We start from the raw sequence: 22,011 nt of genomic DNA, 5'->3' as shown, positions 1-22,011 counted from the left end.
CAGGATTTGGAGGATCTGCTTTCAGGAAAATCTCCAAAGCAGTAGAAGTGACCTGAGTCATGGGTTATGTGCATGAGAATGCATTATTTCTATCCAAGAGATGGTTGTGTTCTGTGTGGGAGCATGCAGAACGTAGCAGGGCATTCTGGCACGGTGTTGTGCCATTAGCAGCACACACCAGCAGTGTGAGGCAGGCTGTAAGCGTGTGCTTCCTCTGCCACCCACTGCTGGGGCAGCTTGCAGGTTGTCATGATTTAGTCTCTGCTTCTCTGCCGTGCCTCTCCTTCAAAAGGCTGAAATCTCTTCAAGAAAAACGTAGTTCCTTGATAGGTTGTGGAATACTGGCCAATCAAGGCGTTTATAAAATGAGTATGCACCTTTTCTAGAAAGTGTTTTTGGATTTGACCATTAGATTAACGTTTAAGAGTCTGTGTACTCAACTATGTCACCAGAGTTTCCTTATGTGGAAAAGAAAGCTCGTTTGCATCACTAGGTACTAAACTGTTTGTAATAAAAACATTTCTCAGGACCAAAGGTTTTATCATTTGAATGCAAAATGCTTTAGACTAACAGTGAGAATATATTAAAATTAGGGAAGCATGATAAAGGTTCCAAGTATTTATTTATTATTAGGTTTACATTTTCAAAATTACAGATTCTGAAATCAGTGTTTCAGGTTGCTAGTCCAGTTACCTTTTGACTTTGCTTATTTTTTTTTGATGTGTGGCTATGGAGAAGCTGAGCTTTTTTTTTTTTTTTACCATTCTTGCAGTAAGGTGCTGACAATGTTATAAGCTTGGTTTTTCTTGTCATATGTGAGGATCTTAGATTAAAAATAGTAAACAACTCATCTGCATGTCAATTTTTTAATGTTTTCTTTTAGTGGAAGTGAAGGACCTACGAGTTGCAAGAAAGAATCTGTTTCCTTTTGTCTAACTGACCTAATGTTTGCAGAACCTGGTTAGGAACTCCTGATTACTATAATTACATACAATAACAAAACTAAAGTCCTTTGGAAAAACCCAAGGCAATTTTCAGTGGTGTTTGTGGATGGATTAATTATTTTAATACATTTGGAGTAATGCCTCCTAGCTTTTTTTTTTTTTTTTTTTTTCCCTTCAGCATTACAGTAAACAGAAAACTTTCTTTGCAAAGGACTTAATTGGTTGTAATTTCTTGGCTAGATAGACGCTGTCAGGAAATGGACAACACAGCTCTGTTGGACACTAGTTCTGTGTGGTTGTGATTTATTTAGGCGTTTTGGGCTTTCTCCCAGGGTGTTGCTGAAGTTTTAACTTCTGAAAATTTGATCAAGTACCATCTTGTGTCTGACTTCAAAATAATACTAGTAATAGAAAGGGTGGAGCAAGACCACTGCTCCTAGGGGATTGAAAAGATCCTTCAGAGGGCTCCTGCGCTTCCTCTCCACACAGCTGGAGTTGCAGGGAGGAGAGGTAGTGGATGGGGCCTCAAAACTGATGGATTAATAAACAGCTGTTAGCATTTGGGGGGATGGGAGCTGGCACAAATTAAAATATTGTTGACTTTCTATTACTAGGTTATTACTTCTAGAAATTTCCATTGCAACTTCCCCTTTTTCTTGTTTCTCCATTCCAGAACAAAAACTTAACTTGATGATAACCCATTTACTCAATATAGTGATTTTACAGTCTGGCATTGGTGTTGTTAAAATGTGTGAAAAGACCTCTTATTTTTCATTCTTTTTATTTTAACCATTGGAGCCAGCATACTGGAATATGCATACACTCAGGTTCATACATACTGGGGAATACACTATATTCACAATGTGATGACACCTGTTACATCTTAGTAAATCAATACATTTCTGTGCTTTTCACCACTGTTTGGGTTCTTTGCCCTGTAGTCTTTGAACCTTGGATTTTGTGCCTGAAGGCCTTAAGAAATGGCCAAATACAAAGCTAAAACACAAAAAAATAACAGCTGTGTGGTAATAAAAATGCACTGATGGCAGTAGGAGGGAGGATGCCAGCTTGAAGCAGCGTGTTGTGTCAGCAATTTGAATACTCTCCTAAACAAGGTCATTTTAAGGTACAAGTAATGTGTTCTGCTAGAACTGGAGGCTGAGGACCTGTGGGAGATTAAAAAAAAAGTTAAAGCCTAGGTGTCAGCAAAATTTGTCTGGTGTGTGTTAACATAGAAACAAAACTTTTGGCTTTATTAACTGTAGAATTAGTGTATCACCATAGAGCAGATCGGCAATGTCATGTCAGTTTCTGGAGGAAAAAGCTGCCTGAGTTCAGTAGTCTCCAGTTTAACCTCCTATGCATTTTAGTTATCTGCAAGTGTACTTGTTTAAAACCCCCCAAGCAAAACTATATCCACGTTTGCCAGAATGTTCTTGTGCCATTCAGGCAAGTCCGTACAATTCCCTGCAACTCTGTTTTTTTGGCAGAGTTTTGGTTGTAGTTCAGGTAATTGCACAGTAAACTCAAAAAGAAACTTGAATGTGTGAACCCATTTGTACCTTCAAAAGAAAAGGAAAAGCTGGTGTAACCCAAATGTGGCACAGCTCCAGCCATTACCTGTTGCTCATCAGCTCTTACCTGTGTGTAGCAGCTCCTTTCCTGTCTTCTCATGAGGTTAAACCTGTATCATCAGGGGAATCTGTTGCCATTTGAGATCAGAAGGCTTCCAGAGACTTCTTTGGCAGAGCTGCTGGCATGAAAAGGCTCGTGGTCTGTGTCTAGAGGGCAGCCAGTTTAAATGTGGGTACAGGGACTGCAACTGCTTTGTTTGCATTCTTTTTCCATCACTGCTGATCTAGAAGTTATTTTATTTGGTGGTTTGGGAAGATAAAAGCTGATGGGAGAATGGGCTCTGTGTAGACAAGGGTCATGAAAATGCTGAGGATGTGCATGGATGGCTTTGACAAAAGGGCCAAAGTGTAGACAAGCTGCTGCTGTGAGACAGCAGCAGTTGCACTTGAGGAAGCAAACACAGCCTTCCCAGCACCTGTGAGTGGTGAATAAAGCTAAAGAGCTGGAGAGTGGGGCTGCCTTCCGAGAAATGATTGGCAGGGCTGGAAGATAACTCATTACAGAATCAGCAGAAGACTGGGAAACATTCATTTATGCCAATTCAAATTGCTCTGGTCTCTAGAGACTTGGCAGTGTGATTCACTACTATGAAATATTCAGGTTTTAATCACCATTGCCTAGTGCAAAAATTAACTTGGTCATTTCTAAAATGTTGAGCTTTTATTCTGCATAAAGAAGTGTGAATTTATATAGCAAGTGCATGTAAATAGGTACAAAATATAGCTATATGTTAAACTTCTAGAAATGTGAATGTATCTGTAATGTATACACATTTGTATTTACTTGTTTGCAGTCTTAAAAGGGCCGTGGAAAAAATGATTTGTCTGCAGGGAGCAATTTGTGTAGTTTTGGTGAATGAAGAGTAGGGCACAGAACTGAGCATTGGGTGCTGGCAGATTAGCAGAGGCTCAGCACACAGCATCTGGTCATATGTTTTTCAGAGTAACTTAAACACATGTCTGAATTGTTCTTAAAGCTTTACTTGAAATGCAAAAATCCAGGTTTTGCTGGTGTGTCAAACTCTGCTGAGTCTGAAGGTGAATTTCTGGGAAAGCTGGTATTTTTGTTTCAGATTTGCCCAGCTGTTCCTCATTGCCAGACTTATTGCTACAGAACAGTCCACAGCTACAAGTCACTCCTTTTCTTCAGCTGTTTTCTAGGAATCCCAAACCCCAGTACTTTTCCTTTTGATTCTGGCTACTCTTACAGCTTGAAGTCATTATGCTTCCTGTTGTCCAAGCAAGCTGTCCCTGATAAACACAGACAAGCCATTCTGTTCTCCCAGATCCTTGCATTGTCTGGTTTCTGCCCTGTCGTCCAAGTGTGTGGCACTCCTGGAAACAATGTGTTCCCAGCTCCCCCTCCACCTAGTCCCCACGGCTTGCCTGCCAATTCATTCTCTTTGAATGTAGCTTCGGTCATTTTCATACAGCCCTGCCAAGGATTACTGAGTAATTGCAGTGGGATTTGAAGTGACCATATGATGGAGGGGAAAACAGACTTGTGTACTTTCTGCTTTTTAAAGACAGATGAGTAAGGGCTCACAGGTTTGTTAAAACACAACTTAAATATGGGGCCCTAACAGCTGCCAGAGGTTTGCTTGATGATCTGAAGGCTTGTGTTTTAGTATGTTATCAAAGGAAATAGAAGTGCATGAAACATGGGCTTTAACTAGACAGAAGGGGCATTTGAAAACCTAGCCTAAATCCCTTTTGTGAGGGATTTTTGTTTGGGTGGTTTTTGTTTGTTTGTTTTGTTTTCCTAAGGACTGAAAGGTGCTGGGATTTTTTTAAGTTCTTATTAAAGTTTTGACACTCAGCTTTCCCCATGCATATTGTCATAGCTATGTCATTCGTATCTCTTAAAAACTCCTCCTGAAATATATGAATAATAGGAAAAAGCAGAATTCCTGATGTTATTAATGTAGAAATTGTGTGTGTGAAGGTGGCATGTGTTTTGCTCAAAAATGTATTGCTCTTTTCCCCAGGTCCTCTGTGCTCATTTTAAAGTCTTTCCTTCACAGCTGAAGTGCAAAGTAATAAACAGATGATATTAGACCCAAGTTGTATGTATGTATTTTTATTTTCAGAATTTCATTGAAAAGGTGAGCTTTTGTGTTTTGACATTTGGGAAGAAGCATGGGGTATATTTTGAACCCCAGGTAAAACTCTTTTTTCAGAATTGCAGTGGCTGAGGAGGTGCCTGTGTTGGACCATAAGGCCGCAGAGCCCTGCTTGCTGCAGCAGGAAGGATTCAGATTCTGTCTGATTTTTCTTACAAGGCTTTAGCTTGCTGATTAGTATTGATTGCTGAAGGAATTGGCCACTTGACTAGATGCTGAATCAAATAATCCCCTCAGTTCTTGCTTTGCAAATCCATTGTCGTGGAACAAGTTGCTGAGAAGCTTTGCATGCAGGCTACAGTGTGATGGGAAATTCTCTCACAGTCTGACTGGTAAAAATTACAGCTTTTCTTCACTTCTTAATGCCCTATTGACAAGTGATATTTGTGCATAAATTTTAGAGTAAAAGAGAATAACAAGGAAAAGCCAGATGTAGTTTTTCAATACATCTAAGCAATCCACAATGAGATTGAGCCTTCTAAACCACATAGGTAGTGTTGAAAAATTTCCCCATCTCTTCCTGTCTAAACATTCTCTACTGACTCAGCTCTTGACACACAGCATAAACAGAGGACCTGTAGCTAATGAAGCTTTTACATTTTGTGCTCTAAACTGGTCTCCAAGATGTTGGTGACAAACCCATCAACTGTTCCTGTCCCAGCTGCTCAAGATGTTTGTGGTAGTGTGAGATGCTGCATAGCAAGTGCACAGGGACACTGGCTGGGGAAGCAGGGAGCAGGTGGTGCCACTGAAAATAGCCAGAGATTTTGTGTGCACGTTTCAGGGAAATGCAGTGATTCTGGTCTGTGTTACTTGAAATTCTTATAGAATATAAACTACAGGTGATATTTCTAAGATATTGCTGCTGACATGTGAAAGTAAGGATCAGCCAAAGGGGAGATGCAGGATCAGCCATGTGCACCTTGTTTTTGCTAACTGGCTTGTACAAAGCCTAGGAAAGTCAAGTGATTCCTGCCATGGTGCTGTTTGCAGACTTGGGGCCTCTGGCTGAAAGACATTTGTTTACCTGTTGGTCATTTTGGCATCTGGCTGCTCTGTCAGTTACCTCTTTCCTCAATCCTGAATGTCCTCTCTTGACTACTGCATTTTTGTTATTATTCACAAGTTCAGCTGGAGCCTTTTCATAGGAATTCTGGTTCTGCATTTCACGTTAACTGTAACTATGATTATTATGAAAATACTTGCTTCAATTGATAGTTTCAGATAACCAGTTAGTAAATACTTCTTGCTCAACTTACTTTTATTCAATTTGAAAGTATTTCAGATTATTTGATGAGAGAAGGAAATAATTCACATGGGAAATATGGGCTATGGAAAAGCTCTGATCTTGGAGCAGGAGAAATATATAGTATTAAGTCATGAATTGTATCATACTGTATCAGGCATCCATATACTCCAGCTATACTTTTGTTTTAGGAGCATCAGAATTGTCAGTAATAAGAGTTTCATTCAGGAGATTATCCTTGTAAAGAGTCCTTTGGAGACAGTTGTTTTGCTCCTCTGATTTGGTTGCTGATTAAATTCCTGAGGCCAAATTTCTTGTAATGAGAAATTAACTCTTGGATGAATTTTCAGAAGAAAAGTATTGACTAAGGGCTATTTGTGACTATATGAGCTTCAGGACAAAGAAATGTGCTAGAAGTAGACACACCCAGATCATGGGTCACTGATTTAATTTTTTTTTTCCTCCTCTGGGAGACTAATACTCAGTCTTATCCACTGATCACTGGTAGCAGAAGTCTGTGATAAAGGAAGGAAACATCAGAACTTGTGAACAGAGTAAGAGAATTCATTTTATTAAGATGCAAAGAAAATATTAGAGGTAGTTTAAAAGTAGGTTATTGTTACAAAATAATAGGAAGTATTAATGTAATAAGTACCTGAAAAAATGTGTAGTGTGCATAATAATAATAATAATGATGTTCCTAGCACTGTCTTTGAACAGGAGACATGAAAACTTTTCAACTAACAGAGGAATGTCTTCCATATTTGAGGTCTCTGAACTTTTGGGTTCATTAACTGAAACCTAGGGGTCATTAGCAAATCTTTTGGAAATTATTGAAATCACTTTCCTGGCAAGGTGACAAGTTAGTACCCACCACTAATGCTCTGTTACCTTAATGCTCATGCCTGCTGTGTGCTGGTTCCAGGAGGAGTAGACGACCAAGCAGCTGAAGCAGAACTGGTTGTCTTTTGATGGTTTTGCAAGCCTAGAGCTAATGCATTTGGTTTAAAGAGCTCTCCTGTCCTGCATATGCAGCGAGTTGAAATCATGGTGCCACTGCACAGGTCTTTACTAGCAGTGATATGGTTGCCAAATGATCTCTGCATATTGAAAGTGAATTTTCTCTGTTACGCGTGTAACTTTCCCTGGGGTGGTGTGAAACTAGATCACCAAAATGATTTATGAAATGGAAACCTGTTTGGAGGCTCATATTAGTGGTAGTTTGACAGTTGTTTGGCTTTGTTATTTTAAATGACTTTTATAATGGAATCAGTTTATTGAAACAAAGAGGGGCAGGTGGTGAGTATGCACAGACTGCTGTATCAACTATCCAGTACAGAAAGGCCCTGTATCTGTAACTATTGGAAGTCAAATAGTTAAGCCTTGAGTGTGGATTTGTGATGGTTCAGTTAAACATGCAATTCTGTACTAAAGGTGCATCTCTCTTCTCTGATAATGTATTCCTTACAAATAGTGAGGAGATTTTGAAAGGCTGTAACTATTAGTTCAGAGCTGCTTTTCATTAGACTTAGCTGCAGCTGTCATGAGACTTCTATTTGGGGATTTGAGTTTATTTTGTAGCCTTTGCTTATGTTGTCATATACAAGCCTTGCACTGGTTAGGAAGAGGAAATGTAGGGAACCACATCTCTTAGCTAGAGATTCAGCTTGTGGCTTCAAAATAAAAATTCCAGATACTCCATTGGAAGGCTAATGTGCTTTACTGGCCAGACAAAACTTAACAGCACTTGTAGCTGCTTGCAATGAGCATTCTCAGTGGGGTGTAGGGAGGAGACAGGAACTTGAGTGGTCTTAAAAAAAACAAGAAAGAAAAAAAGAAAGATATTTCAAGAAGGATGCATTTCAAGCAGTGAATACTTCTGCATGCACACAAACACCCACCTAGACCAGACCCTTTTCCTTATCTCACCTCAGAGGCCTGGCAAAGCTGGATACTCATCCTGTGCTTCCTTCAGCTGCAGCAGCAGCTTCATGCAGGCAGCTGGGGAGCTGCCCAAGCATCTCCTGTCAATGATTTCCATTTTCCTCATCTTGGCAGGTAGCATGGTGGTACACTGCTTGTGGCCTGAAGGATAAGTGGGCATCTCTCTGAGCTTGATACTGGCTCCTGGACCAGTGTGAGAGCTGCTAGTGGTTGTGTGCTGCATTAATAATACTAATGGGCTATTACTCTTACAGTTCTGTATATAGATAAGGATTAATATTATATTGAAATTCATTGTGAATTACTTAGTTTGTTGATATATGATGAAATCAATTCAGTGGTGTAATAGTACCACTTTAAATACTGTACTACCTTCCCTGGGACTCAGTGTAATAACATGTATGTTTTAATTGACTATTTTTCTTTAACATTTATGTAGATTGTCACTAATGATGGTTGGAAATAAATATTTTTGTATTTTATAACATAGTTGCCTGTAAACAGCCAGGCTAGAAAATGTTTTCCAGTGACTGCAGCTTTTCCTGGCTGCTTTTGTATCAACATTTGGCATTATCTAGTTGCTCGACTCAGTGCATTCTTGAATCGTTTTCAGGAAAAAATACTAACCTCCATAGACTTAGGTTTTGGTTACAGACAATGATTCTTTTTGTACTTTTTCCTAATCTCTAACATCCATTTTTTTTCTGTGTGGACAGAAATGGTTTTTTGAAGGGATTGAAGCCATTGTTGGGAGTGGAACATTTGGATTGTGACAAGTTTTTCCTGCTAGTAGTTTCTAAGTGGGCTCTGGGTATGGGCACACATTTCTTGAGCAGTCCTCAGCATTGTGTTTAGCTTTTGGATGTGTCTGCACTTTGCTTCAGAGCTATTATTACAGCTCATTTAAACAGACACAAGGTAGTTTAAAACAAATTAATTTGGGTTCCAGTAGCAGACCTGCTGCAGGGCTAAGGTTTCACTGTCTGAATATCTAGCCAGAGCTGGGGTTTGTGTATTTTGCATTGATATTTGTATGGTTATGGCTGACCTACAGTTGCTGCTGTAGAGGTACATCAGGTCAGTCCTTGCATGCTGCAATCATACCTGACTTGTCACTGTGGATTGTGCTCTCCCTTTGTTGCATTTTAAAGTAGTGAATTTCAATAAATTGCCAGGGATGAAAGGTAAGAGAGCAGCTCTTGTAAGACAGGTTTTCAATCCATGCATAAGATGGCGAAAAATGGGGTGTTGATGAAAATCTCTTTGCTGGTACCTGGCCTGTTGCAGCCAGGCAAGGTGCCACCAGCTGGCATCTGTCTCCAGATTCCCTCTATTGACGTGAGTCATCTGGACCTGCTGAAAGCATTAGGTCTAGTTATAACTTGCCCCAGTGAAGGTTCACAATAGCTTCAAGAGACTATCCCAGTCTGTCATTTTTCTGGGCTCAGGCTGTCAGTGTGACAAGTTAGGGTTTTCTGTACATGATCAGCTTTACTGGCTCACGAGCCGGTGAGCAGCTTGGGGTGAAATCTTCATCCTGCACAAGTTGCTGGATGCTTTACTATTCACCTCAATGCTCCTTGTTTTCCCCATATGCCATTGAATTAACATGTATTTCAAATAGGGACCAAATTTGTAAAGACTGTCGAGCTGGCTGTAACTGCTGCCCGGTGTTGGAGGTGATTGATGACATTGTCACTGGCCCTTATAGGGGAAGGGATGGGCTTTGGTGCCTCAAATTGCTGCTCTCTCCTATTGCTACCTGTTTACTGCAAAATACAGAGGCCTCCTTTCAACCATTCTGCTTCATGTTTTAGCCTCTCTCGTGCTGCCAAGAATATTTTTACTCTGCATCAAGAGAAAATGAATTCATGCCTTCAGGATTTGTACTCTTTGCTCTGTGCTATACGATAGCAACCCAGTGAGATGTGCAAGTGGAAACTGCATTAATGATTGATAAAAGCTGAGAGCTGTTTAAATTTTTTTTTCCTGTTTAATGACTATCAATAATTTAATGCATTTACTGTATGTTTTTAAGAAGTGACACCCATATTACAGGCTTGGGTTTAACAGGCTAAATGATTCAAGCTTAAAAAAATACCTATTTCCAACATGAAGTGTGTCTTCTTTTTAATTAAGAATAAGATAGAAAAATACAAAATGTTTCCAGTGATGAGCATCTCTCATTGTGCTTTGATGCACTGAGTTTAGTCCTCAAGGCTTTGCATATAAAATAAGGGGTATAAATCTGAACTTGTGCTTGGTATGTACCTTTTTAGGTGGTTAAGAGAAAATTAAATATTTTTTTTGTTTTTGGTGGGGTCATTGCAATGTAAGTGTCATAGAGAGGTTGATATGCCTGAATAGGCATATTATCTAAATGCATCCATGTGAATAGTGCTTCAGAAAGCTCAGATTTTTCACATGGACAAATGTCATTTTGGGAAGAGCTTTTTTCAGGATTAAGTAGGAAAATACATATAGCTGTAACATTAAAGCCATAGGAAACAATTGTTTCAACACCTCTATATAAAGATATAGAAATAAAATACATTTGACATTTGCATTAAAGGTTGTTCAAATTAATAAAATTACACTGCTTGTTTAGGAAATATATTTCATGTAAGTAAAATCTAGTCTTTTATTTAGACATCTGTTGATGCTGGATCTCATGAGTTGACTAAGGCAAATGAAAGGAAAATTTAATTGGGAGATCTGTGTTTTCATTGACTCTTTCCATGTTTTTATGCTTTGTCTGTGCTTCTGGAACAATGTTTTGGTTACTTTTTCTTGGCTTTTTGTAATAGATACTTGAGAAGAGCTTTTAGAAGAGCTTCCTGTCTTTGTGCAGATACAGTTCTGGGAAAATAGTACTTATTTATGTTTGAAGAAGCTTCTTTCTTCACACATGTCTCCAGTACAGGTGTTTGTGGTGGAAATCTTTCTCTGTTCTATGTATGAGACATGCACACACACATATGTGTGGATAATAGAGATATGCTTTTAATTCATACTAAAATAAATGAGAATTTGCTGATTTCTAGCTTGTTCTGTTTATGTTGCTGTAGGTAAATGTTATGTTGTGTTTTCATGAAATGTTACATGAAATGAAACATGCAAGTTCTATTTCATACTGGTTCTGTGCCAACTGTAGATACTAGAAAATAGCTTGGAGAAAGAACCTGTTTCAGAAGCAGGAGAGATTCCTGGCTTCAAAACCCAAGGCTGAGTGTTTTTGTTCAGTTTCACCATGCTATTTAAGAGTAGGTAATTTTAGTCTTTTTTTTATTTTTTTTTTTCCTTAGCTTGTTTGTTTGTTTTTTTGCAATAAGAAATGGAGATTGCTACTTCCCTCAATACATGTTAAGGAAATAGTTGTTTTATTACCTTGCCTAGATCAAAAGGTTGAAAATCAACAGGAAAAGAAAAGAACTTTTTGCTGTGATGTAAACTTGACCTATATCTATTAGTACACTCTGAATTGTACATATAATTTGCCTGAAGAAAAGTAGCTGCTAGATAAATGTAGATTGAAGAACCTTGTGAGCACTGTTTGGTTTTCTTTGTAAATTTTAAGAGGTGTTGATGTTGCCCACCTTTGTTTAAACCCTGAGTTGCCTTATGTTATGGACAAGGTTTGGGGAGGGTTCTGTTGCATACAGCAGTGCTCTGATCTAATTCCTCAGTGTTATGAAATTAATAGCTATCATAGAGCTAGAAAATGCAATAAACCAGAAATTCACCCAGGTTGGTTGTGTACAAGAGCTGATGGGGCTCCACATGGGGGTCACACATGATAAGGGCAGCAAGCTCTTTGCCAGTCATGCAGTGCAGATTGGAAGTGAGGGGCATTACTTTCTCAAAATTTTATTTTCTAAATGTAAAAAGTCTCTGTATCACTTAAGACCTAGAACCTGCAAATGTCCTGCAGAACTTTTGCATTTTTCTATAGGAATTGGGCTGCATTTGGGTAGTAATGCCTGGAAAAAACACTACCTTTGTTGTGCAGCAACAAAGGAAGAATAAATCTGGCATCATCATTCAAAAAAGATCAGTCAAAATGACATTCCACTATCCCTGCTCCATGTTAAAATCTCCAGCTCAGGTCCAGAATGGGCACACATCATGTGAGATTTAATGAGAACCCAGATCTGGCTGGAATGATTGAGGATTATTTTTATTAAGCTTAATGTAGGAAAGCAGCTCTGCTAAATTCATTGCAAGAATTGACTCACACACCATCTTGAGGGTGTTTGACTCAACATATGCCCAGTCATTTGTCTAATGTTGATGTCAAGGATTTGTTGGGTTTTGATACAGTGTTTCCCAGTTTTCTGTTTGTTTCCTTCCTGTAGTGCCTGGATACCCAAAACATTTTGACATTTTTTTCATACGAATTATCTCTGGCCCTGCCAGAAATTTAGTCAAGTCTTTTGGAATTGTAAGTCATTTTGCACGGTTTCTCCACTTAGAATTTGACTTTCGGGTAATGCGTTATCTCACTTTATTTTTTTTTTTTCTTGCCTGAGGATTTGAGAACAGACCAGACTCACCTTCTTTGGAGCAAGTGGTGTTGAGTCAAACCTATATCTCTAAATGGTGCTTGAGACAGATTTCTGTCTCCCTGAGAATGTTGTTAAAATACTTTGGTTTTTTGCACTCAGACTTCTTTTTTGCCACCTCTTGATTTTATGTTTGATTTAAAAATATGCTTTTTTGAAATCTTCCATGTCTGTTTTAAATAATTTCTCCTACTAGTAATAGGATGGAAGTGCAAAGATTTTAAGCACTTTGAATATAACCAGTATTTCAGTTCTTAACAGACTTTACTGGAGATCTGGGGGGAGGAGGATGTCTTAGCAGGAGAAAAATGCTGTCAAAAGCATTCTTTTGATTTGATAATGAAAAAGAAAAGCAAATTATTCATTTGATTTAGGGATACAAAACTAGTGCATGTTTGAGGGGGTGATACAATTTCTTTTTTTCTTGCATTTTGCAACCTGATCTGTGCTGAGCTGCTCAGTAAGTATTGATTTGCACATAGCCTCGGGATGTACACGTGTCAGGAGCAATTCACTAAGGGTCATTTCTTCTCCTATCCCCACAGTGAGGGCTGTAGCACTGTTTTCCTTTTTTTAAAAGAAAAAAAAAAAAAAAAAAAAAGGATTTGAGTTCTCCAGGTTTCGGCTTAAGTTGCTTTGCATCAATTAGTACAAGATGGTGAAAGCCGACAGAAAGCAGAAATGCAACTGATGAGGGGTGTAAGACGTCGAGAAAGTGAAATTAAACACTGTGGGATGGTTTGCCTGCAGGCAGAAGGCTGAGGAGGCAGGTTTTTGAGCAGTTACATTTTTGTGTCAGGATCCATTCTTTCGCATTGTTAGATTATTGCTGTGCCTATTTATGGGCGCACATAACGAGGCAGAAGAGGTTTCGAATCACTGAGCTTGTTCTTTCTCTCCGTAGTGCACATTTTCTGTGTGTTGTCTGCTGTGATCTTTATTTAGTTTTTCATTGTTTATTTACACTGCCACTGTTACTTCATGAATTCTTTAAATCATTGCCTATCTAGAGGGGAATCTGGACAGAATTACTCTTGCAGCTTTAAGTCTTGCTGACAGGAGGAGAGAAAAAGAGAGCTTTTGTCCCCTGGAGAAATGCAGGAACTGTGGCCATTTAGAATTGGACAGACGTGGTGGCTTTGAGGGAGATGCTGTGATAGAATGCTGCCTTTTATGTTGTTTCCTATCTACTGGGGCCCCTTATTTAAAATCTCTTCCGGGAGACTAGGATCTGTGGGCTGTTAGCAGATGGGTTAATTGTTGTTTTGAGGGATGGCAGAAGTGTGTGTGGAAACGTAAGGTAGCACAGAATTTTTTTTCCTTATTTTTGAGAACTTGTGTTCAGATTTTCCATGGGACAGAAAAGGGTAGAGTTTTTCTGTATGAATGTAAGCCAACAAAGTGTGATGGAGAGCAGACTGGACGTGTTTCCCTTTGTTCATTCCCTGTGGAAAACCTTGATTGCCATTTCCTCAAAGATGTTAATGTCTTGCATGCACACTTTAAAATAATTTTCCAGTTGATTTTCCTGCCTTTCATCAGAGGCAGGTACTGGAGGTAGGGAGGGGCTCATTAAATCTCTGTGTCTGTAAGTTTCTCTAAAGTCATGTTAGGAGTAGGGCAAGGAGAGAGAGATGGTCTGAGGTGAGGAATTGTGGTTTTATGGGAGTGAAGCTCGATTTCTAAGTGGTACCTTTAGTCAAAAGGTTTTTTTAGTTTTTTTTCGATCCCTCTCCCTTCATTCTGTTTTGAAAAACCCCACAGAAATATTCATTCTTGCTGAACTGAAAGATTTTATATAGCTGGAATAGATTGTCTTAAGAAAAAGAGAAGTTGTCTTAAAAAGAAACAGAATTTATGATTAGTTGCAAATACCTCATAATTGTAGGTATGATCCTCTCAGAGCAGAGTGCATAAGCACTTGAATGTCGGCATATACCTGTATGTTCAGTATGCATGTTGGAATTTGCCTTTTGCCAACTATTTTGATAGTAAATGTGGCTCATTTGAATTTTTACAGAAGTGGGTGTGAGCTTGGCTGAAGCATGTTTACTTAATAGAATAAATGCTCAAGAATATTTTTGAATTGGACTTTAACTCATTCTGGTGTGGGGCTTTATCCCATTCTGACAGGATTCTCTTTACTTTCCTTAGTAGTGGTTGACTTGACATTCATATTCCCTATTTTGATAAGGTGACAATGGAGAAAATACAGGAAACCCTAAATTGGTATTTTGGAACTGCAGAAGTAGTGGCACATTAGCTGTGTCAAGCAAGAGTTATAATCACTAAAAAAAATCATGAAAGCGAGTGCTTATTTCCTTTTTTTCTACTTTTTCTTTCTCTTCCCCTCAGGAAATACTGTTGTGCTGAGGAAGAAAACAGCTCCCTCCTCCCTTTTTTTTTTTTCCCCCCTTCCCTCCTTTCTTCTTCTTGCCTGATTCAGAAGCTCCAGGAATGTGCTAATTGGCGGCGGCCTCTTCAGAAAGGTAAGGGGTAATTGCTATCTGCTTTTCAAGGTGTCTTGCCTGCTCTGCTCCTTCTGAAAGGGCAGGTGATGGCAGAAGAAGTTTGTCTACATGGAGTTTGGCCAAGCTTCTGGTTCATGTGGGTTGGCCTTTTAATACAGGAATGCAAAGAGAAGCTTTGCACACTTCTTGCTCTACTACTACGGGTAGGATACTGTCCCTTGAGAAAATCTAGAAGATGAGATATATTTTAAATGCTTGCAGAGGAAAAAAAGTAAAACTCTTGTATTGCAGATTGTTTAAGTAAATCTTTGCCTGAATATCAGTTTAGATGGGAAGACGGAGTGTTAGGTCTGGAGAAGACAAGTTGAAGAGTCATATCTCAAAGTGCTCCTTTTACTATTATCACACATGTACATCTGATCAGGCAAATATAGATTGGTTTGGTTGTTGTTTGGTTAGTTTTTTAAACCTGATGTCTTCTCTGGCATCTGCCATGGTTTTGTGATGGGTTGTATCACTGACAGATAAGGCAGGAACTATCTGGAAGCCTACCTCTAGTTCTGAATGGTGAAACACATGGCAAGTCTTTAACTCTCCAGACTTTCTTCAGTTTTGGGCAGAAGTGCAAAATGTGGTGTGTGAGAGGAATTTAATTTTGTAGTTATCTAGTGATGGGAAAATCCATGTTATCTAGTGATGGGAAAATCCATGTCCGTCTTTTTACTGCAAGACATTCGGTTTATGTGTCAGGGATATATGAAGTCCAAAAAATTAGTTCTGATTCATAGAGCATTGTGAGCTGCATGAGTAGACTCAAGTTTGTTGCTAGACAAATTGCATATGTATTTTATTATTAAAGATTTGTATTTGCTTATGAGCTGCAGTGCTTTGATATGTCATTTCCTCTTCCATCTTTGTGATAGCTGTTAATGCTCTTTGTAGTGGAGGCAATATCTTCTGTCTAGACCTCAGCCATTCTGGTTCAGAATTGACATTTTAACTTAATCCAGCACTGAGAAGGGCTTTATGCTAACTTGCTAGGTTCTGAATTGGAGAGGCCAGTGCATGATACAAGTTTTCCTGCTGGATTGCTTGGTGGTGCTAACATTTTTCATGGGTTTTGAAAGACAGTGAGAAGCAATAATGGCTTAAATTGCCCCAGCAAGATTTGTCAGAGTTCATTTGTCAGACCCCTCACACTGACTAGGTGCACTAAAATATCAAGGATAAGCTCCAGACAGGTAATGTGCCTTGGGATGTTCTTTTTCTCATTCTCCATCTCACTCTTGCCAGTGCAGAGGCAAGCTAAGTCTTTATTGAACAGCCTCTACCAGCTGTCTGGCTACTGTCTGCAATAAAGCTAATGATCTAATGGGCAAATGTTTCTTGGGGACCTTCAGCTGAAGCAGAGACAAGGAGAAACATACAGACCAGCTAAAGGGTTCTCAAGGAGTTTGCAATTTCCCCAGGGCTCCTTCTGTGTAATTACCTGTCTCTCTCTTTGTCTCCTATCTTTTAATGCAGGAGGAGTGTCAGACTCAAGGCCGCTAATCTTGGTTACTATGGAAAGGCTGGTTACACTCCTCTTCATGCACTTCAGGAATGGCAATCGCTGGTCCCCAGCTGCTTCCCTGAATCTGACTTAGAAATGGATGATAGCTTTCCTCCTTGGTGCCAGACTAAAGAATGCAGCTGCCTGTGCTGCTGCAGGCAGGCATTGCCTCTGCCACTGATGCTGTGGCATGCTGAGAGGAGCCTGCAGGAGCTGCCTTGTGGCTTCTGAACCTGTTTTCTCCCAAACAAGCAAAGGCTCTAAAATTCCTTTGAAACACAAAATTTTGGGGCACACTGAGATGTGGGAGGCTTGGCTGAGCTGCACGTGTGGGGAACAGATTCTATAAGGATTCGTAGCTCCAGCTGAGTTTTTGTGCTGTCTCTGAATGCCTTCAAACTCCCTGGGTTGGGGGCTGAGGGAAGCACAAGCTCTAGGGCTGTTTTGCAGGATTTTGGGCATTGCTTCTTGTTATTGTCTCCCTCCTAGCTTATGTCATATGCAGTGATGAGCAGTGGAGCCAAGTGCCACTGCTCAGTTCAATAGGATCAGCTGAGAGTCTGTGCACAGCCTGCTGCTGTTTCTCTCTGCCTGGATATATCTGTTTGTCCCTCTTGCACAGCGCTGGAAATTTGGAGGGGAATCCCTGCCTGCTGCTGCCCTCCTCCTTTTCCTGCACATGCTTCCTGAGTTGCAACATGTGGGACAGATCGTTCCTCTGAAGCCGTGGCTTGGGAAGGGCTCCAAAACTAAGGTCTTGTCTCTGAGTGCTGCTTTCCATCCCAGTGAGGAGAGGGAAACTGTCCCATGTTGGACAGGGTCCCTCCCAGCTGCTGCAGGCTTGCACGCCCAGGAAGTGAATGTTGCTAAAGCCCTTTCTGGTACCTTTGTAAAACGTGCTTTGAGTGTCTGCAAATGTACGGTATTTAAGCAGCAGAGTCTGTATTATCAAATGCAGTCATGCAGACTGTAGTCCTCAGGGTGGAAAGCTCTGGATGTGACAGTGAAATTTGAGAACCAAACCAAGAGGAAATTCTTGCCCATGTGTTGGACTAGAGCAGGTTCAGGAGAAGTGGAGGATAAGGAAAATATACTCCTTAGTTTGAAAGGGAGGTCAGAAAGGAGAGAGAGAGCAGAGACAAGGCAACTAAAGATCAGGCTGTCCAGTGGGCCACAGTTTGCTGTGTTTTGTTTTTTACCTTTAGTGCTGTACATTTCTCTGCCTGTTCGTCTTGAATAAATTTGGGCAAAGATAATTTTCAGGCTTTTTTTGTTTATTAAGAGGAACCCTACCTCCATTCAGACTTTTTCAGAAGTTATGTTTTGTATCAGTGCATCTGGAATGACAATTTTGAACTGATTTTTTTAAAAGAACTTTTATTTCCCTCATCATTTCCCCATTTTCCTTTTTTATTTGTATCAACCTGAGCCATCTCCAAAGGAAAGGTGATACTGCTGCTAGCTTACATTTCAGGTGGGCGACACTGTATGTTAAACACCATGTCTGTAATAACTTAGCTGTCAGTCAGAAGTTTGCCCTAATTGTTCATATTTTTCTTTTCATATATAAATCGTGTTCACAGCTCTTGAGCAATTGTAGAGCATTTCAACAAGATATTTGTTTCAGATCTTGGATTTTTTTCTCCCTCAAATCCTTTGAGATCTTTGGGGTTAGGATTTCTCATTCAATAACTGTATTCAGTAAAATGATGTGCTTGTCAAAGCTGTATTTCACCTTAGGAAAGGATGACAGGTTCTTCCAGAGTTCTCAATTTGCAAAGCCTTAACCATCTCCCACTTTAAATCAGGACTTTGCCACTGCTTAAGGTCTTTAAGTACTTCATTAACTTAACAATAAGCCTGCCCTCCCTTGCTTTTTAGTAAAACCTTTGATTTTTTTCAGAGTTTCATTTCATGAATGTTACAGGTATTAATTCTTTTTTCTGATATGGAGATGACTTAATCTCATAAACTTGATTGGAGAAGGAAAAATAACTTCCATTCCAGCTGTGCATTTTTCAGGTAATTTTTATGTTTAGAATATGTTCACCATGTAGATTTTAGAAAGCGAAATGCTTATTTTGTACCTCCAGAAAGATAGTTTAAATATCTTTGGTGGTTTTAAGTGTACATGTATGGGAGAGTTCAGAGCTAAAATTAACTTGTTTATACATCTCTTTTTTCATAGACAAGGTCTAAAAAGCAATAAGCAGAATGAAAATTTAGTGTATCTAGGCACTGGAAGATAGGTTAAAGCTGCAGTAAGAACCATAATTTTGAATTTTCTACTATTTTCAGTTGTCTGAGTCAGCCCTTCTCTGAGGGCAAATTTGACAGGTCCACAGACATGAGTGAGTAGAGTTTTGGGGAGATGAGGTGAGAACACTGCCAGGGCTTGTCTTGGGGCATCTGTGTGTGTATGGAGGGCTAGAAGGTGCTGTCCTGTGGTGTGTGCCCCCTGCCCTGTACTGTGGCTATGGCAGTGACCATTTGTTGTCCCTCATTAAACCTTCCAGTGGTTAGTGTTAGCAGAGTAACTCTGGGATGCCTGGCTTTCCTTCAGTTTCAGCAGTTCTGGTCTGCCTGCCTCAGTTGTCCATAAGGTTTTGGGCATTTCCTCATTGTCATTGTATTTCATTAGAACTGATAAACTGTTCTCTTCTGCTAGGGAATGACACATCTAGTTGCATATTGCTCCATCTTTTCAGGTACACAATTCACATGCATGTGAATTATTTTTAAGTTTCAAGAAAAATTAATAAGAAGCCAAACCAGCAGGATTTTTAATTCCTAGACCAAGTATTTTAAAGTATGAATCCAAAATCATGAGTTGATATTTCAAAATCATGTTTTCCAGGATTTTTTGTCTCTTCTACTGTTTTTGTCATACACATGGTTTTATGTGGTGCTGCCTAGGATATTGTGAGGACTGGGTACTACTTGCAGCCCAGGCTGTGGTAGCAGAAATTATTCATCCTGTCTCATCCCTTTTGGGCTTAACCCACGGGAAGACTCCTGTTCAGTTAGCCCAGTCATTACAGTAGAGAGCTGCACTAAATATCTTATCTGCCAGCTGCAGGACAGAAGATATTTCATCTTGAAAGCCTTGCCACAAAGAAATTTTGTCTAGAAAATTCTATGCAGATTTGAACTGGCCAGGTAAACTTACTCTGTGAAGTGCTTTGTAAAATGTGTCCTAAAACATTTTTATCTGGTGCTGATGGCCTTAAAAGCCAGATAAAGTGCATCAGTGACTCATGGTCAGTGACTGCCCTGCTGGGTGATGTAAACCAGATCTTGCTTTGGTGCCTTCTCACATACAGCCTTGTCTGGCTGAATTTCAAGCTTGTGCTTATAGTCTGCAGTTCATACCCTAACCAAGCTATTCTCTTGAAAGAGATCTCTTAAATTGCTTGTAGCATAAATAGAAAGTTTCCAGTCACTTCCTTACTATTCTACTTACTATCCTTGATTAAACAGGAAATTAGATCTAAATGTTAGAATGACCCAGGAAGTTTTATTTCCCCTTCTCCTCACCTTCTTTCCTTCCATTCCTCCCTCAAAATATGGATTTGTTGCAGTTTTAGGCCTAATGATTTGTCAGTCTTCTGCTGGGCATTGTTGTGAACGAGCAGATGCTTAACATTTTGAAGAAGGAAAAGGGAAGGTGTGTAGCTTTGAGTTTTCTGTATTTGTTTTTTAAAGCTTCCCAAATACATTTGGGTATTTCTGACAGTCATAATAAAATCAGTTGATTAGACAAGAAGATTAGGTATATGAAGCAAAGCACTGTTTCCCAGCAAAATGAGCAGCTAGGATGTATTTCAGTCTTCAGATGCTTGGCTAAATAATGGTGACATACGTTTTTTGCTGCTAGGAGTTGAGATTTTGGCGGCCATATGCAACTGTGAAATCTGTAGGCATATACTGTAGCAGAAGCTGTCTTTATGCATATACAGCACATGGTATTTGGCTTGGGAGAAAGTTCTTCACTCTCTAAGAAAGTCGGGTTTTTGATGGAACTGACTGCTGTTTGTGCTTCATGTTAAATTATTTTATTCTGGAAGGACAAATAAGCTGAATGTATTAAAGGTACTGTTGTTTTGCCCCTGTTCCCAGCAATGCAGTCTGTTTCCCTGTCTCTTTCTTCTTTCCAAGCTGTTTCTTTCCAAGCTTGTGATCATAATTACAGTGAGAAGTAGATTACATACATCTGTATATTCCAACAGGAAAACTGAGCCTTGGAAGAATTTTGGACTGTGGGACATTTCCTTACTGACCTCTGTCTTAAAAGTGTTTTGGTATCCTCAGAGGGTTCTTGGAATGTCAGTCTGAATGGCCTAATAAGACACTGGGTGTAGAGAGGATGGAGAGTAAAAGGAGAAGGATGGAAGAAGTATGCAAGTGGTGGTTCACCAGTGTCACATTAATAGAATCCTCGAATCAAGTGCTCATTCATTTTAACTAGGGGCTAATTAATCAGAGCGAGTAGATAAAATGATAAGCTGCTTTTAATGAAGTGAAGCAGCTTTATTAGCAGTAAGCAAAATGCAAAATATTTGGTCTCTGGCACATGTGGTTTTCATGGGGACTGTGGTTTGCCACCAGCTCTGGATTGTGCTAGCCTTTTTCTTGCTGCACTCTGCAGACTGTGCTGCCTGTGCGTTTCAGCATGTGGCCAATTCAGAATTCAGGAAATAGAATCTAATCAGAAGCAGGTGTAACATTTTAAAACCAGAAGGAATGTTCCTTACAGATCTTTTTCTATGCCAGATTAGCATTTGCCAATTTTCAAACTTCGGATGCTGTTATTTTTCTTTGGAGATAGCAGGCTTTATGCTTCCAAGCAGGCAAGCAGACAAACAAAAACTCTGTGGATTTACCCAGAGTGCTGCTGTTTGAAAGGCAGCAATATGATACTGCTTGGTAACTGCTAACATAGCCTGAAACCAATAAGTAATTATCTACCGATTTGCAGCTGAAGAACAGAAATGCACCAGGCTGGTGCTGCTTGTGCATATGATTAAGTAGAGGGCCAAAGCCAGCGTGCCACTGTTGAACTGGAGCAGGCTTGCATACTTTTGTTTCACATGATTTTCTGATGTGGTCTGTGCCATTGTGGTGCTCCCCGGTGTCTCTCTTGAAAAGCTGTAGAAGCCTTGGATGGACTATGATGTGCATGGCAATGCAAGGCTATAATAGGAAATACATAAGTGAGTCATATATTAAGGTAATGATGTCATTTACATTGGACTGAATGTGCCCACATCTAGGCTCGAAATGAACTTCTCTTGTGATTGGGTATATTGTTGTTGAAGTAAGCTAAACTTAGCAATTGATTCATAAAAGTCACCTCACATTTAACTTATAAACTAGCAGTTCGATAACGTTCCTGTGAACTGGAGAAGCTGAACTGGTAGATTTGTGATTTGCGAATAGGATGCTGGCAAGGAAATTGTCTTCCCCCCACCAGCCTTCCCTTAAAAGACTCTGCTTCCCAGCGCCATTCAAGTGTAAATCCTTGTGCAACAAAGG

The 22,011-nt window shown here is 39.7% G+C and overlaps 1 protein-coding gene across 8 annotated transcripts in view; it reads left to right on the top strand.

Moving 5' to 3' along the window:
- ZMIZ1 (zinc finger MIZ-type containing 1) overlaps positions 1–22,011 on the top strand; it is a 335,675-nt gene that overhangs the window by 35,397 nt on the left and 278,267 nt on the right. For 6 of the 8 annotated variants that reach the window (XM_056494322.1, XM_056494317.1, XM_056494320.1 and 3 more), the window contains exon 2: positions 14,809–14,942. The exons of the other annotated variants lie outside the window; for them this stretch is intronic. The gene's annotated coding sequence lies outside the window, so the exon portion shown is untranslated. The remainder of the gene's footprint in view (positions 1–14,808; positions 14,943–22,011) is intronic. 8 annotated transcript variants of the gene reach the window in all.

This window comes from Oenanthe melanoleuca, chromosome 6 (assembly GCF_029582105.1).
Source record: "Oenanthe melanoleuca isolate GR-GAL-2019-014 chromosome 6, OMel1.0, whole genome shotgun sequence".
Taxonomy (NCBI): domain Eukaryota; kingdom Metazoa; phylum Chordata; class Aves; order Passeriformes; family Muscicapidae; genus Oenanthe; species Oenanthe melanoleuca.
Note: the sequence above shows the minus strand (reverse complement) of the source record. Positions and strands in the feature narration are given on the sequence as shown.